Source organism: Ochlerotatus camptorhynchus, unplaced genomic scaffold, assembly GCF_037179485.1.
Source record: "Ochlerotatus camptorhynchus isolate MF236.1 unplaced genomic scaffold, CSIRO-AGI_Acam_v1.1 ptg000539l, whole genome shotgun sequence".
NCBI classification, from domain to species: domain Eukaryota; kingdom Metazoa; phylum Arthropoda; class Insecta; order Diptera; family Culicidae; genus Ochlerotatus; species Ochlerotatus camptorhynchus.
In genome coordinates this window covers 1,566,757-1,584,955 of record NW_027041022.1, presented here as the reverse complement: position 1 = coordinate 1,584,955, position 18,199 = coordinate 1,566,757, and the positions used below count along the sequence as shown (strand labels likewise).

At 41.2% G+C, this 18,199-nt stretch overlaps 1 protein-coding gene across 1 annotated transcript in view; it reads right to left on the bottom strand.

Annotated features, from left to right (window-relative positions):
• LOC135713158 (uncharacterized) overlaps window positions 1-18,199 on the bottom strand; it is a 459,682-nt gene that overhangs the window by 383,178 nt on the left and 58,305 nt on the right. Inside the window, exon 2 of the mRNA XM_065236272.1 lies at window positions 12,254-13,544. The gene's annotated coding sequence lies outside the window, so the exon portion shown is untranslated. The remainder of the gene's footprint in view (window positions 1-12,253; window positions 13,545-18,199) is intronic.

The following is an 18,199-nucleotide window of genomic DNA, read 5'->3' as shown; positions in this document are numbered from 1 at the left end:
TATGGTTTGGATTTTAATTTGCAACGTGCCGGAGAAAAACAAGCAAAGCATCAACCCACCAACCCACCCACACACACACAACAACAACGACAACAACAACCAAACAGTCGACTTGGATGACTCTCGGTAGCTAAGCCAGTTTAGAGCTCCAGGATATTTGTACTATCCTAGTAAATCCAACACAGGACGGAGACGACGACGACGATGCGACGGTGGGTGGAAGCGATGACTTCTGCTGCTCTGAGTACTATGGGAAATTCAAAGTGGCACGCGCGATGCTCTGACTCACACAGACGGGCACTGGAAGCGGAAAACCCAAATTATATGTGTACGCTTGAGGGTGATAGCGAAACCTCCATGAAATCATCAGCGCGAACTAACAAATGTCACGGGTCGAGTTTGCTGCACGTAGTATCCGCTATGCTAGTCCACAGAGTAGAGTAAGGTGGGGCAAAAATTCGATCTAAGCTAGCATTTGGATTCAAACTAATTCTATACACAAGATTCTTCATTCAACTTTCTCTTACAACAAGGTTTTTTCGGAAGAGTGATTAAATCGAACTTTTAGCCCACCGGCGAGACAAAAGTTCCCAAACTTAATGGCAGTGTTTGAGAAGTTGTTCCACTACAAATATGCCTCATGATGATGTGAAGGACAAAAAGAAACCACATTTTGTGTCTAGATATTGTCAGAACTTGATGAACAACGCAATCCAATATTGTACCAAAACCGGAAATCCGCCAAATTTTCCAGAGCTACATCCAATCGAGAGATATTTGGCTCTGATGAAGCAGAATCTTTCTGGAAAGAAATAAGGAATCAAATATATCAAATAGGGGAAATGGATTTAATGTGGGTCTAAATGCCCCTAATTTGGCCCCATAAATGAATTCAGCAATCGACTAAATTTTCAATAGCGACCAAAAATATCCATAAGTACCGTTCCAATGACGCGTTCATCTAGATAAATTTGAAAAATTGCAGATTTCTAGCGCTAACTTAGATTCATAGGCAAACATTAGAGCCATTTCCCCTACAATGCGAAATTTGTGTTTTACTTAAGTTTTAATGTGTCCGGATTATTGTGGATACGGACCTTAAAAAATGTGCTGTTCGTTTTTCTTGCATTCTTTAAACATCACTTCAAATTACTCATTTTATATACGCATATACTTTACTTGAGCTGAGTAACACTCACTCAGTTTTGCTAATTTTCTAAAAAAAACCAGAACTGAGTAGAAATCTGAATTCAACAAATGCGTCCATTACTTAAAAGTGAGTAACTATGAGTTTACGCACTTCAAAACAGCTCCACTTTTGCCGAAAGTGAGTAGATTTGTACTCACTTTAGAGTAAAAATTAATGAGCCTCCTTTCATGAGCGTCCAGTATTGTAGAAATTATCGCCAACTTTGGAAATTTTTATCGAAATCTGGACAGCTGAACTGTTCGATAATATTTGGGCAATTCAGTTTAATGGCTTCAAAGCTACTTTAAAACGAGATCTTAGCTACAATTACAAGATTAGATCATTTGAACAAAGTTGAAGGTGATTTGAAAATATTTTGAACAAAATTGGCCTTAAATGAAGGTTAAAGACTTACCGAACATTTAACTTTTGAGATTTACGTTTAAAAATACCGAACACGACAATAAATTCTGAGTTGGTAGGAATGTATGAGCAAAATTCAACACATGTAACCACAATTTAGTTCCCTCTAATTGACACTGAGATTTGGGTAATGCTTGTTTGTAATCAGTTCGCCATAAAACATAAAAATACTAACATGGAAGAGCGCTAGCTATAGATTACTGGGACGTAAAAAAAACATTGTTCTATCTCGACATGGTTGTTTTCCTATCCTCGCACACTAAGCTAAATCAGCAAGTCATAGTAGCGAACCTTATCGGTGAAATGTATAAAAACAGGCAATCAAAGCCACAAATTGAAGTGCAATTACGAATCTCTAGCAGATACCAGTAGACAGAGTAAATTGAAACCAGAGCGTAATTTACTAGTCAGATATCGTAAGCTAGACAAAGGCCATAGATAATGATCAGGAAAATTGCGATAAGTTCTCTTAAGGCACTGCGATATACCTAATGTTCATGAATCTTCTCTGAAAATCCTTCTATTGTTATGGAATCCGCGGAATTTTTCTGTAGTTCTCGTAATTTTACTTTAATTTTCGGAATATCTTTGAAGATCTCTGGACTTTTCTGAGGATCAAAAAAAAATAATCTTAACTGCTTTGAAGTTCTTTGGATTTCTTTTTAATTAAAATTATTTAATTTAAACATTTATGCACTTTCCAGACTTTAAGGGAAATTTTAAAAAATTCATTGAATATCGTGGAACTGGCCTGAATTATTCAGAGATAATTCTTTACTTTAAATTACCATGAAAGTCTCGTTTAACGGAGCTTTATTTAAGAACTCCGGACTTCCCTGATGTTTTAGGAACATGCCTTTGAAATATCTCAGAAATTAAAGGAATTTCTCATGATTCATCGTTACTTGAAAGTAATGTAACTGTTTTTATCTGATCTTCCTCTAAGTACTTGACATTTCTTATAAGTTAACGAATTTGCCGTTATATCAACTAAACATCTCTAGAGTTGTCTGAACTACTCAGATATTTTAAACTAATGGAATAACCGAATGGAATAAAGTTCTCTGGTCATAACTGAAGTTCCCAAAATTTTCTAAAGTTCTCGAAACTGCTCCGCAGTGTTCACTCGGCTGTCGACAGAAGCAGATCACTCTCGATATGTGTCACGCGATCGTCTGTTTTCTCGGCAGCAACCATTGTGTGGTCCTCCTCATTGTTCTTCATCAGCAGTTCTTTCGGTCGATGCGTCGTCGACTTTGGAAAGCAACCGTTTAGTGATGAGTGTGTGAGTGCTGACCACGTTTTGCGTCCATTGCTACAATGGAAGCGCTCTGACCCTCGTTGGCATAAATGTCATTCAATGAAACCACTGGAAGCGGCTCCAGTTCTGATGGAGGAGGAGGCTTTTTGGATAGCGGAAGATAAAGTGTTTATTGTGTAGTACCTTTTGACTATAGTTTAAAGATGTTTTGTATAGTGACCAAGAATCATCGGCTCTGTAAAGTTAATTCGTTTCAGCCTTATCAAATAAATTAATTTAATAAACGAAACTGCTCCGAAGTTTACGGAACATCTCTGTTATTAAAAAAAATAAAATCTTATATTCTCAGAACTTTGCTTAAGTTTTCGAAAACTTGCGTAGCTTCACGGCACAATTTTAAAATATCAAGCAATTTATTTGGAGTTAGTGGAACTGCCCCAAAATATTTTGAGAATGCAGATGCACTCTTGGAGCTTTTCTGAAGTTCTTGCAATTCCGCTGAAGTTCTAGGTACTGCCCTAAAATTAATGAAATTGTCATAACAATCTTCTAGCTTCCCTTATGTTTTCTAGACCTCTGTTGAATTATCGATATACAGTGTATCTCAAAATTGAGCGTACAGCTGTCCGTATATTTCAGAAAAACAGCTTACGAGCACAACCTAAAAACATAGATTTCTAAATTTTTGGCTGCTGGTTCATCAACCATTTATTGGTTATCGCGGCCTCTGGCTGAAAGTCTCGCTAATAAAGATAACCTAACCTATTGGCTATCGATATACTGTTGGGCTTATTTGGATGAGTGTGTAAGAAGTTAGAACTAATTTAGGAAACCTAGATTTCCCAAAAAAAAAACACATTTTCTTGAAATACAATCAGCCAAACATATTAAAATTTTGCAAATCTAAAATTTTACTTAAATCCACCTTATTTAATTTTTTTTTTTGCTTTATTTAGGAGATTTTTAGCCATAGGCTAGTGCATCCCCGCCAATTTGAAAAAAGTTGAAAATCGACCGTTGTACTAAAATTACTCAAACTTCATACATACTTTGCCAATAAAGTCCAAAGCTATACTGATAAATCAATAAATAGTTGTTCAACCTCAAGCCAAGATTTCAAAAATCTATCTTCTCACAGTCTTTTAAAAATTGCCCATTGCGGTGTATGCTCTGTTGTGCTCTGAACCTTCTCGCCTTCGATATTGTAGTGGATAAAATTCGATCAGAGCTCCAACACTGAGAAACCCAGCGGTAGGAACGGTAGCACCATCATCCAAGCAGTCTCAATTAATTGCCAGGGAGCTTCATGCAGCGAGTAGGATCAGGAGGGTCTAATCCGTTTCGGTAACACAAAAAACTCTTGGTTTGATGGAAACACTTAGTCAAAAACACTACATTTATTAACCGGATTAACATAAAGATCTACACTGCACAACAAATATTAAATAAACGGTTTGACTGCGACAGTAGAAAGACCGATGGTATCTTCGATGACCTGTTCACTACTAAAAACTTTCCTTTGCTATCCAGGGCAGGGCAATACATCCAGAGAAGCTGATCTATAGCGAGAGAGGTGACGTCACGGATATTGCCGGTTGATGGTCTGACAAGCCAGATCGACACATTGATCGGACGTTATCATCCTCTTTTTATTCTTTTTATCTCTGACTTTAGATGCAATGTGGTACCTACTGATCTATGCTACCATAGAAGAGATGAATTATATATATACCTAAACCAGCTCGATTCCTTATCCCCATCATTGGATGGTATATATTGTATGGTATAGACTGTAGACAATATCCCAAACGTTAACAAATCTGCCCAATGGTTGCACGGACAGGCTATTGTACTGCTCAGCTGTAATAGACGAAGGCCAGGGTTGTAGTTGATGGTGGCTTATTAACGATATCACGATCGTTCTATTGCATCAGCAATTTGGTGGTGGAGCTCTGTCCAAACCAATCCACTACGTCATCGAAGGTGAGTCGGTTCAGGGCACAACATTTGGACCTTCGAGCCGGATTTGAACCAGCGACCTAAGGATCTACAGTCCAATTTTGAGATTCACTGTATCGTTGTTATCTAAACTTCCCCAAGTAACCGGAACTATTTAACAATTCTCGAAATTTTCCTGAAGTTCATAAAACAGCCCTGAATTGATTCGACCATATCCTTACAGATCTTTAAAATCCTTAGTGTTCGTGCTTTTTTTCGCGGTGTTTGGTGAAGCATCGCTCGATCCCAGCATGGGAAAACCGCCACGTGTTAACGTGAAGAAGTTGTTGGCGAACAATCGTTTCGGCATCCTAGAAAACGGCGATGAACCGAAGGGGGAAAAGAAGGAGAAACTTGCTCCGTTCTTCGTGAAAGGATTCCCGGAAAGCTTGAGGAAGAATATTGAATTTTACATCGGTAAAGGTCTCAAGTGTACCATGTGCCTATGCACTGAAGGCATCAAGCTGATGGTTCCACCGATGAACCACTACAAGGCCGTGGAGGCGTTGCAGAAGCCGAAAAACGTGGAATATTTCTTCCATTATATTAAGGCGTCCAAGCCGCTTAAGATGATCTTGCGTGGTCTTTCCGAAATGGAAACAGTCACACTATCGGATGAATTGAAGCAACATGGACTCAAGCCAATCCAAATCTTCAAGATCAAGATCGTCATGACACTTGGCGTAACTACCGCGACAAGCAGTATCTGGGCCACCTGGAAAGGAATTCAAGATGCTTGAAGGGCCTTCAGAGCATTTGGGCCTTTTTCCACAGCGTGGTTATTTGAGAACAGTACAAGCCAGTCCACCGTGATGTCACCCAATGCGCTAGCTGCATGTATGTTCGGACATGGAACGAGAAGCTGCCACATGGCTTACCGCTGCAACAATTGTGGCAAGCAGCACGCACCTGATGCCTGCGAATTAATGGAGGACGCAGACCCCAAATGTGCCAATTGTGAAGCAGCACATCGGGCAACCAGCAAGACATGCCCGAAGCGAGCGGAAGTCATTGCTATCAGCCTCTACGCAGAATCAACCTGGCCGTAGAAGGGTGCCAGAAAACAACGGGCAGAGCTTTCCTGCCATCAAGCCATCAAAATTGCCAATTGGAACCCTTGCTCGTTCAAGAGCAAGAGCATCGAGTTCGTTTAATTCCTCAACGGACGAAACATCGATATCGCCATCATCACCGAAATGCACATGAAGCCCGAGATTAACGTCTTCCTTCCCGACTTTCGACTTGTGAGGATCGAACCAGCTCCGGGGGAGAAGGAATGTCCATCGCTCAAAGGAGAAATATCTACTGTCGGCTGTTGCCGAGCTTCCAGCTGAAGATGAATCATCATCATCATCGTTGCCCCAAACAAGTCAAAATCAGGGACGGCTCGGCCTGCGAAGAGATAGCTAACACGACGGCGAAAAAACTTCATCGCTGGCGACCTGAACGCCAAACATCAAGCTTGGGGCAACAGTCGGTGAAGGATGCGCAGTACAACATCTTGAGTCTGGACCCGGTTGAGTAAAAAGGTCCGGTGCACACGCCACCATTGACATCTACACACTTCGAAATAAATAATTTTACACGTGACGGAATCCATCTTTGGCATAAAGGATGAGACGTAAACAAACATGTCATGAAAAATTAAGGGCTCCGAGATTGAACAGTTCGTTACTCGACGAAAAGTACGTTTGATTGAACTGAATGTTGCGTCTGTTATGACTCAATTTCATGTCAAAATTGACGCTCAGAGCACCTAAATTTACATGAATTTTTCTTAGTGTGCACATCTGTAACTTGGCGAAAAACACCTCGCAACCTGTGGCTTACGAAGAATTCAACTAGGACCACTATCCGGTGGTGACAGAAGTGATTTGAAGCTTCCCGACACAACAATCACATCAGTATCTACTATGTCGTCCAGCCGGAAACTACCGACGACATCGACCGGTGTTTGCGCTCCATCGATAATGCGATTTCCCGGGCCTGGGAGCAACACTTTGAACCTTGACAGGCCCAATAAAGAGCTCATCGGACTCCGCAACACCATTCGTAGACAGTACTAACGTACTGGTCTGCCTCATCTGAAGACCAATTGCAACCGTTTAAACAAAATCATCCAAGCCAGGATGGTGGATATAGGAAATAATGTTTTTGCAAACAAGATTCACTCTCTCCTAGATTTTGCTAAGCCGTTCTGGAAAATGACACAGATTTTAAAAAATATGCCGAGGCCCATTCCTCTCCTTTTCCCTCTCAATCAGTATTCGGATCCATCCTTTTGCAGAAACCAGTTGAAAAGGCCAATGCTTTTGGTTAACACTTTGTTAATTCATGAAGAGTCCCCACAAGTTTGTAGTATCGCAGGCAATGTCTAGAGTCGCTGCCGCCCCCATAGCTATCCCCGACGAAAGAAGAATATCGTCTGATGAGGTGATAGGAGCCATTAAACCAACCAAGAACATGAAGGCCGCTGGTGTCGATGGTGTGGTCAACCTCGGGTTGAAAAACTTGAATGTTGACTTCTTCGAGTACCTTGTCTTCAATAAGTGTTTGGTGCTTGGCTACTTCCCTGTATGCTGGAAGTTAGCCAAAGTTATTCCAATTCACAAGCCTAGCAAAAACCCCACCAGTGCCAAAAACTATCGCCCCATCAGTCAGCCTCTGGTCCTTCAACTCGAAGCTTTTCGAAACGATGATACTCAGCCGTCTGCTGGGGTTTTCAAATGATAATAACATCTTTCTCAAAGAGCAATTCGGGGTTAGGAAACGGGTTACAAACTCCATAAAGCGGAACAAGTCCGTTTACAAGACATCTCCTATGGCATTGTTGGACGTTGAGAAGGCGTTTGACAATATCCGGCATGATGGCCTTGTGTATAAGCTGCATCGATACAACTACCCGTTATTCCTTGTTAAGATCGTCAAAAACTACTTGTTGGGCCGATCATTCCAGATCTTCTTGAACAATTCACCATCTGATCAAGCATGGGAAAATTCATTCACTCGCGCGAGTGACACAGAATCGAAATAGCCATCCTCACCTACAAACAGATTGCCGAACGAGTGTAAATTCTTCCAACCAAGTGACTCTGCATGTCAACTCAGAACTGACAGCAGTAGAAGAAAAGAAGGATAAACTCAAAGGCAGCCGAACAATTTTCTCTACCAATGGAGAACCAGATTGAATGCGTAAGATCCAAAGGCTAACGATTTAAATAGCCGAGTCAGATAGTTTTTGGCTCACTGATTTAAATCAGTTGAATTGGCCACAGCAGTTTTACGGTATTTGCGTGATGTTTATGTTTATGTGTTACAGTATAACGGTTTTCTCCATATTAACAGCAATTTAAATGTGTCAAGGTATGTTTAAAGCTGCAAAATTCTCATTCAGCTCCCTCATCAGAATGCAATCGTAAAAGGCTCAGCATGGCAAAAATAGTAAAAGAGATATCATCCACACTTCAAACTCAGAATCAATCGTTTCTGATGTTGTACATGCCACGTGTGAGTGAGTAGTGAATGCAAAATGATTCGATTTTTCCCATGCTTGCATCTGATGCGTTCAACGTTGATGCTGGGGCTCCCCAGGGTAGCCCCTTTGGTCCCATCCTCTTCAACATCTCCACGTCAGCTGTTCCTCCTCTTGGTGGTATTTTGTCAATGTTCGAGGATGGCACTGCCATCATCTATAAGGGTCAAATGATCCATGCTCTGACGAGAAAACTCCAATCAGGCCTGGATGTTCTGTCCGACTATTTCAAAAGCTGAAAGATTTATATCAATGTAGCTAAAATACAGACCATACTATTTCAGCACTCCAATTCACCTCGCCTTGTACCGCATAGTAACTTAAAAGTCCATCTTGATAATACTCCCATTGAATAGTCGAGTGAAGACGTCTAACTTGGTCTCACCCTTGATAGCAAGTTGCTGTTCAGTTCCCATGTGAAAAAAAAAACATCCACCAAGTGCAACATCTTAATTAGGTTACTCTTTCCACTCATCAACAGAGTACGGAATGCAACTCTGGGAGAGCTGTACCATCACCTCAAACTTCAAAGGATCCAGGACAAGATCCTTAAGATGATCCTCAACAGTCCCACGCGTACTCGAAATTCTGAGATATACCACCTGGCTGGTCTTCAAAAACTGGAGGACCGGTGTACGCTCATCCTCGAAAGGTTCAGAGAAGCCTGTATGAGATCATATTACCAGATCATACGCGATCCAGCTAATTAGGTTTAGTTATTCATAGTTAGGTAGGTTATCATTTTTTTTTATTCAATGAAAACGCACCTCAAATAGGTATCCTGATGTATCGTTGAAAACCGTAAACCCGTATATTAGATTTTGGGCTACAAAATGGTTAGTGACAATCTGGAAGGAGCGATATACCTAGCTCCGGTCCTCACAAGTTCCTACCGCACATATGATCACAAAAGACTGCCAGCTGAAACATGGACACAGCTGGTTGGCGTAGCCTGGGCAATGTTGTCAATCCGACAATAGCAGAGTGAGGAGGTGCGACGCGAACACTGGCGCGGAAACCTTAGCACGGTGATAGAGGAAATGCTTCGCCAACCCGAGCGTCTGTTCACCATGGAGGTGCGGCTCAAACAGCGTCTGACTGGCATTCAGCGGCTGAATAAGAAATGCTCTTCCCCGGAAGCTACACCTAAGATGGCAGCCCCATCACGGCGGATAGGAGACCTTAGGCCAACCACCTACTGTCTCTGAAACCTTTACAATTGTTACAGAAACCAACAGAGAAAGACATCGAACTGATATAACGGCAACGACTTTTAGCGCAAAACAACGGACACGAATTGGAACATGGAATGTATTGACGTTAGCCCAGCAGGGTAAACTGGCACAACTCGCCAACGAGGCGCGACGCATGAAGCTAGAAATCCTGGGACTGAGTGAAGTTCGTTGGCCAAACTTTGGAGAACACAAACTGCCGTCGGGACAGGTACTACTATACTCTGGTATTCGAGGTGAAAACGCTCCCCGCCATCGTGGAGTTGGTCTCCTACTTAGCGTCCAGGCAAGTGCTGCGCTAATCAAGTCGAAGCCTGTTAATGAGAGGATAATCGTTGCCAGATTTAGAACACGGGTTCGTAACCTTACAATAATCCAATGTTATGCGCCAACCGATGCTGCCGAGCTACAGGACAAGGAGAATTTTTACAGTCAACTGAATGCCGTCGTGGATAAGGTTCCAAAGGGTGACATCAAGATCTACACTGGCGACTTCAATGCGAAGATCGGCTCCAACAACACAGACTAGCGTATCATGGGACGCCATGGTCTCGGCGAAATGAGCGAGAACGGTGAGCTGTTTGCAGAATTTTGTGACAATAACGACATGACGTGATGGACATACCGAAAATCAGATCGACCACATCTGCATCAGCCGAAAATGGAGACGGAGCTTTCTTGATGTCCAGAATAAACGCAGCGCTGAAATCGCGTCTGACCATCACCTTCTAATCGGTGAAATCCGCCTACGCATGGCGCAGATCCAGCGACGGGAGGAGAGACTCGGGCGGCGGTTCAACACACGCCGACTTGAAGATCCAGCGGTAAAAAGGTCTTTTGTTGAAGAACTTGAGACTCGAGCTGCGGACGTTCCAGAAGGTGGCAGCGTAGAAGAACAATGGACGGCCATCAAGAATGCCTTTATATAAACAAGCGAGAACAACTTGGGTAAGCTGCGCACCCAGAGGAAAGAGTGGAACACAGATGAAACCTGGCGGAAGGGCTGCCTTTGCGAGTTTACGAAACGTATGGAGATCCAACCAGATAAGTCAACGCATCAAAATCCGAATTTTCAACTCGAACGTGAAATCTGTGTTGTTATACGCCAGCGTGGTGTGTATCAGCGGAGAACACTCAAAAGCTGCAGGTCTTCATCAACCGATGCCTACGGTATATAATTCGTGTCTGGTGGCCTCACAACTGGATCTCGAATGCCGAGCTCCATCGTCGATGTCATCAGAAGCCGATAGCAACAGAAAAATCGAGAGCAAAAGTGGAGGTGGGTCGGCCACACACTTCGACGGGGCGGAAACGAAATCTGCAAACAAGCGCTGGATTGGAATCCAGCAGGACATTGCAGCAGAGGCAGACCCAGGGGCTCATGGCGGCGGAGCCTCAATAAGGAAATTAAGCAAGTCGATAGGAATCTCAAGGCAAAAGCGAGCAGCCACCCAGGATGGAAGTCTTTCACGTTGGCCCTTTGCACCGCTGGTGGTGCACAGGACCCTTAAGTAAGTTAGTAAGTAAATTAGAATAAAAAATTAAACAAAGATGAAGAGCCGTACGAAAAATGTAAAATCATTTTCAATGGAAAATAAAACGCAGTTTTACTACTACGTAGTCTACGTCACAAAAACCACAGCAGATGAAGTCCGACCGAAGGACGTTGAACCAGAAAATTATGATGTTACCATGTAAAGGTTCAAGCCGGCGCCGGTGGTGTAGTGGTAAGCGTGACTGCTTTCTAACACCCCGATGGGTCTGGGTTCAATCCCAGCCGAGGTCGGTGGGATTTTTCTGAGGCATAAAAATCTCTGGTCACGTCTTCCTTCGGAAGGGAAGTAAAGCCGTTGGTCCCGGCCCATGTGTGTTGTGAATGGGTACGATATTCTACGCAGGTGTGGAAGCTGCCTTCCTGCACATTCGATTGCCGTCAATGGATGGCAATCGATGTCCGTCGGTGATTGGCACTAGATTGCGGAACAGAGACCGACGTTAAATAAAGGAAAAAAAAAAAAAAACCATGTAAAGGTTAAATTATGATGTTATCAATGATGTATTCCTATATTATAATTGTTGACCGTTTGATTTTAACTTGAACAATGATGCAAAGATCAGATGTGGTGAGATGTAATATGGACGCCTAATAGTGTGGATATTTTTCTCTCATTGAAACATAAGCTGTTGATTACATTGCTTATTCTAATGGATGATTGTGAAAGTTTCGTTCCAATGATTTACAACCAAAATAAATCAACAAGTTTGAAGATTTCAGCTATCAAAAACAGTTCAATATAAACAGAAATAAATAAGGCAATTACTTTAAATGTATGCAAAAGAATCACCGCTACCAAAACATTCATAATTCATAAGATCAGAAATACATTTAACAGAGCTAAAGCTTATACAATTGAAAAAAAAAATCAAGTAAATAAAGATAAGGTCAATTTTTTTTCATGATAATCGTAACGCATTCCCCTTTGTAATCATCTAATTTAATCAAAGACCGTTCCATGTGAATTGCACTTCTCTGAAAAATGTATTTGTTTGACTCATTCGCGGTCATCCTGATTATTGATTATTAACGTCTTAAGGCAGATCCGATCCGTTCCACTCACCTTCAGTCACGTCTCTTTCTTAGGCCTTCGTTCGATGTCCCCTGCAAACGTCCCACCAATTTGAATCTCAATTCACTAATTAATCTTCTTCAATCTCCCTTCAATTGATTCAATTGATCTCCCCCTCTTCCGGCATTCACTGCTCCCTTTTACTTAATCTGATCCGGCCCCATAATCCGATAAATTTCACCACCAATTTAATTCTCCGCTTTTCACTCATTCACTCACTCATTCACTTACACTTTCGTCAACCGTCCCGAACCGTCAATCGCCCAAAACCCTCGGATCCCGGCCTAGAGAAGAAAGCTCAGCCCGTCCTGTTATCCGCCGTCTTTCATTCCACGACCAAAGTTCCACTTTTATTACTTTCTTCCTTCCCTTAATTCACCCGTACAGGCGGCAGCAGTCGGGGGCATCCAGTTTCTCGAAAGCGATCACTCTCCGAGAATAACTCTCATTCACCTGGGACACAACACTAACCGATGCACCTTTCCTGCTTCTATTTTTTGCTGCTCGTTCTTCTTCTTATTCTTCTTCTTCTTCACCTTCACTCCTCGGGCGGCGCGGGAATCACCGACACCGAATTTAATCAAACAAATGGAGAATCAGCCTCACGGCGCTTTCACTTTCGCCATCCGCTCACTCCACGACGGTTTAAAACCGGCTCAACGCCCACGCACCTTCCACCTCGTTCGTCACGCCAATCCTACTTTAATCACCCCCCAGACATGCACACTCACATGCTAACGCCTGGAACGAAACCGGCGATGAGCAGAAGCCTTAAATCCTTCCCGCGAACACGAGAGTGCCCTCTTTAATCGCTTCGGTTCCTAAATCAAGTTTAATTGCGAATTTCGCTCCCTTCCTGAAAATGCTGCTGTTGTTGTTGTTGTTGTTGTTGATGGTGTCGTCGTTGATGTCGGTTTGTTCACAAGCAGGAGTCAATATGTATTTTGCTTCGTTCGGAAAAGCGGAATCCCGACGGGGGAGGCAAACAACGACCACTTGTGTTGTTTTTCCAGGATTTTTTTGCCCCGCATATGTGTTTCGAGACCTGCGAGGGTGTAATGCGGTATTTGGGCGTGGTTGGTGGGCGGAAAATTAATAATGAAACTTTCTGTCGATGAGCATCTCTTATCGAAGATTTGGCTTCGGAGGGGATTTTCGGATTCCGGTGCTGTGCGTGTGTGTGTGTGAGTGTGCTTTGCGGGGAAGTTGGTTTTCGATGGGTTAAGATTATGGCCCGGAAATCTGGGGCTCGGCTAAAGGTGAACGCGTGTACCGGGGGATCCTGAAAAGAGCAAAAAGCAGAAGAAGGTCGTCAGTGAAAAGGAAATGAAACTGATTCATTTGTTTGGAGATGGGTGGCGAAAGTTTTAAGCACATGCTCAACGTTACTTTAGTTCTGAACAGCATCCATTTCCAAAAATTATTATCAATGATGGTTGGGAAACATGCTCAAGCATATGCAAATCGAAGCAAATTTAATCAAAAGGAGTAATTGATATATCCATCCACGTTACATATGTCAGTTCAATATTGCTTAAAGATGTCATGGAAATAAATGTAGTTCAGCTGATAATATTCTACTCGCAGAACTTGCTGGGTTGATACTCATCTTCAGTGGAAGTATAATGCATTTTGAAAGCTGTAGCGTATCAAAAAATTACCCGAATATCTGCCTTAGAACCACAGCAGCACGGACACACTTCAAAAATACCAAACAATATAAAGGTCTTCTTTTCCTACCTCAGCTTGAACCTCTACACATGTGGTAGTTTTCAGCTGCAATCGCCACTACACAGGGTTCTTTATTGCATTGAACCCCAAACCCACAAAACAAACCTGGGTAATGCGGGGCCGGTAAAGAAAAATTACTCCGCAATTTGTCAACTCCAGCCTCCCTCCGACCATCATCATTGAAACATACTGCAGCTGTTCGCTGTAGATGTGTACGTTGGGTACGACCGTGTGTAACTTTCCACTACCCCATTGTTGGCCCCCAGCAGCCCTGTTAGTAACAGCAGTAACATGGACTCTGGCGTTTCCTTTTGTTTTATTTGCCTTTGTGTGGGTGGCGAAGGGGGAGGGACTTTTTACTGCAGCAAATAAATTTAAGCGTTGCTGGCGACCGGATCTGCTCCACTCTGGATGGTCACCAACGCTTGGAACGGGTTTAGCTTGGCTGGAGATATTTAAATTATTCTCCTTGGATTGCCACTTTCACGCGAAAAGTGAAAATAATCGGGAAAATAAATCAGACGAATGTTAATCATTTTTTAGGAACCACTTATTCACAAACAAATTTATTGCCGCCCCACCAAAGTGAAACGAACGAAATCAGTGCGTTTCGCGAGTAGAACTTCTGAGTGGTTTTAATTGCTTCTCTGTAAATTTAATTCAATTATCTACTCGGTTAGCGGAGCAGTTCATTTCGATGTTGTTGATGCTAATTTGTTTCTAAGAAAACGATATCATAAATCTATCAGTGAATCCGTGAAATAATGTCTCAGTTTGAGATCGTTACCAACGACCGTGCGTCTCCATTATTGGAACTGCATCATTCAATGGAGTGCAGAATGAGACACAAACAGAACAGAAATCAAATCATTCCGGTGTCCCCGGAGACGAATCATGAACGCAAATATTTCACTTCAACTTGAAGTCAACAAATATTGAATTTCCATGCATGACGACAGCTAGCAGTACTCAACAACAGCAGGAAAAATCAAATCAGCATTCTCCCCTCGGTATTGGACGAGAAAAAAAAACTTGACATATAGTCACTTCATTCAGGACATACCTACTAAATGATTATTTTTTCTCAAGGGCAATTTTGTATTTTGTCTTGTGTTCCGTTTCGCCGACGGTTTCTTCTTTTTTTTTTTTTTTGATCGAGCTGGAGGGAAAGTTTAAAGACACCTCATAAAATTTAATTGATTCTGGTCCATCCAAAAAATAGAAGAACGAAGAAGGGCGGCGGAAGGATGTCGGGGAAGTTTCTAATTTATTTCTAATCAATTTTTCATTGTGTTTCCTCCGGACGGAGTGATAAATCTGTGCGATGGTGATTGCGGTGAATACTTGATGGGGAATTGGAAGATTGAAGGAAGACTTACACTCTTCGTCAGTGTTGTAAAACGAACACAGGTGAAGAGCATAGGTCATATGAGCGAGTAATTTAAGTGGAATGTTGTTCTTTTAGAATTATACCTTCATTCCCCCCGACCTCAACTTAGTGATCTTTGAGCGCTTTTACTCTTGCTAAAAAGGAAGTTTGCTAGGTTACAAATGGAAGCCCAATCTACGCGGCAAATTACGCCAACTCACAGAATAAAAAAAAGTTCCTTTGATTTTCCAGGAAAAACTTTTCATATATGAGGAAAATCGAGAGAATTTTCAAGCAACCTTTTTGTATACTTCTGGATTGAGTAAAAATTTTTACAATGTTCCTCATAATCGAGCTGAATTTTGAAGGAAAGCTAGGAAACTTTTACAGAGTCTATGAGTATCCTACGTTTTTTTTTTTCGATTATGAGCATGATTGACCGTCCGAGGATGCAACTCTATCACTGGCGTGCACACGGTGAGGCAACTTGGGGCCATTGCCCCCCCCCCCTTCATAAATAAGATTTGTGTTTCCACATTTACAAAATTATGATATAAAATAACTTGATTTCTTGATAACTGGATTTGAAGGTAAAGTAACTTCATTTCATAATATAAGAGCACTAAAAACCTTTTATTGCGTCAATTCCTTTGAGATGGCCTCAAAATTGTACCACAAAGGTGCATGAAGGGACAAATTTCAATGAAATTTTTTGGTAAATTTTTTGCATACCAAAAATTTTTAGAGTATTTTTTTTTCAAGGTGGTTTATGGAGAGTTAAAAGAAGCGGGTAAAATTAAGGCTGAAAAATTCACCTTCGTGGTGGTAATTCGAAGAAAAAGTTTTTTATTGAATATTTCTGGTGTAAAAATATCATCAAGGTGGTGCATGGAGGGACTAATCGAAATGAATAACTCTGGTGGAAAAATTGAATCACGCTTAAAATTTCGAGGTGTACATTTAACAGAAAATTTCTGGTGGAAAGTTCTCAACACTGTGGTGAATGCAGAAGCAATGTTTATAAATTTTTCTGGTGCCTAATTTGCATCGTTCTGATGAATGCAAGCTGCTTCATCATGCCTGCAACGCCTGAAAATAGCACCACAAAGGTGCCTGGTGAAACATGATGTACCGTTCTGGTGAATGGAGGAGCATGCTTTGTTGAAAATTTCTGGTGCCAAATTTGCATCGCTCTGATAAATGAAATGAACAGAAAATTTCTGGTGGAAAACTTACACTGGTCTGGTATATGAAGGCATAAGCTTTATTTAAATTTAAGCTATATTGAAAATTTCTGGTGGAAAATCTGCACCGTTCTGGTAAACGGATGGGCAAGCTTTTCGGAAAAAGTTTGGTCTTAAATTTGCATCGTTCTGCTGAATAGTGAAACAAATTTTATTAATAATTTCTGGTGTAAAATTTTCACAATTCTGATGATTGAAAGGAAGCTTCTTTGCTGAAAATTTATGATGAAAAATCTAAACAAAGGGAAAGCTTTATTTGGTGGAAAACCTGAAACATTCTGATGATAGGGGAAGCCAGCTATGTTGCAAATGTCTGGTGGAAAATATAAAAAGGAAATCTGCACCAATCAGAAGATTGGAGAAGCAAATGCACATTAACGGTGAACAATTTGCATCGTTCTGGTTTCAATTTGCTGGTGTAGAATTACCTGGGGGCAAGTTTGTATTGAAAATTTCTGGTGTAAGATTTGCAACAATCTACTGCATGGAGGGGCAAGCTGAATTGAAAATTCCTGATGTAAAAATTGCACAGTTCTGGTGAATGGAGGGGTAAGCTTAATTGAACATTTCTAGTAGAAAAACTACAACGTTTTGGTGAATAGACGGACACCTTGAACTTCCGAGAAGAACCTTAAGGGTATTGAATTCTGAGCACAGTTCAAATGAAAAGATTTTTGGGGAGAATTCAAAGAAAACTCTGCAGATAATTTCTAGTGCATGCTGCAGATATTTTCTAGATAATTTCGAAAAGAATACCGAGAGAATAAAATTTTGAATGAAATTCCAAAAGGATACTGAGGAAAACTTCAAGGGAATTCCGAGGATAATTTAAAGCTCATTCTGGGAATAATTTCTGGAGAATACAGAGGAAATTCTTCTGAAGCTTAAGGAGAATTTCAGTTCCAAGGTGTTCTGAAAAAAAAAAGTTCTAAAATATTCCGAGAAGAACCTCAAGGATATTGAATTCTTAGGAAAGTTCCAAAATATTTCTAGGGAAAATTCAAAGAAAATTCGGCGGATAATTTCTAGTGCATGCTAGATTTTTCTAGATAATTTCGAAACGAGTACCAAGAAAATCAAATTTTGAGTGAAATTCCAAAGGGATTTTAAGCAAAATGTCAAGCGAATTTTAGGCGAGGATAATTTCTAGCTCATTCCGGGGAAAATTTCTGAAACACCAAAGAAATTTCAGTTTCAAGGTGTTCGAGAAAAAAAAAACATGAAGAGTGCTAAGTATAATTCCAGTGGACTTCTGAGAAGAATTTCAAAAGAGCTCTTAGGAGAGTTCTAAAAATATCCGAGAGAACTTCAAGGATATTGAATTCTGAGGACAGTTCTGAAGGATTTCTGGGGAGTATTACAAGAAAATTCCGCGAATAATTTTTAGTGAATCCTGCAGATAGGTCCAAGATTATTTCGAAAAGAATACCCAGAAAATTAAATTTTGAGTTAAATTCCAAAGGGATTTGAGGAAAATTTCAAGGGAGTACCGATAATGTCTAGCTCATTCCGGGAATAATTTCTGGATAATGCTGAGAAAATTCATCTTAAACTCTACGGGAATTTCAGTTTCAAGCTGTTCTGAGTATAAGT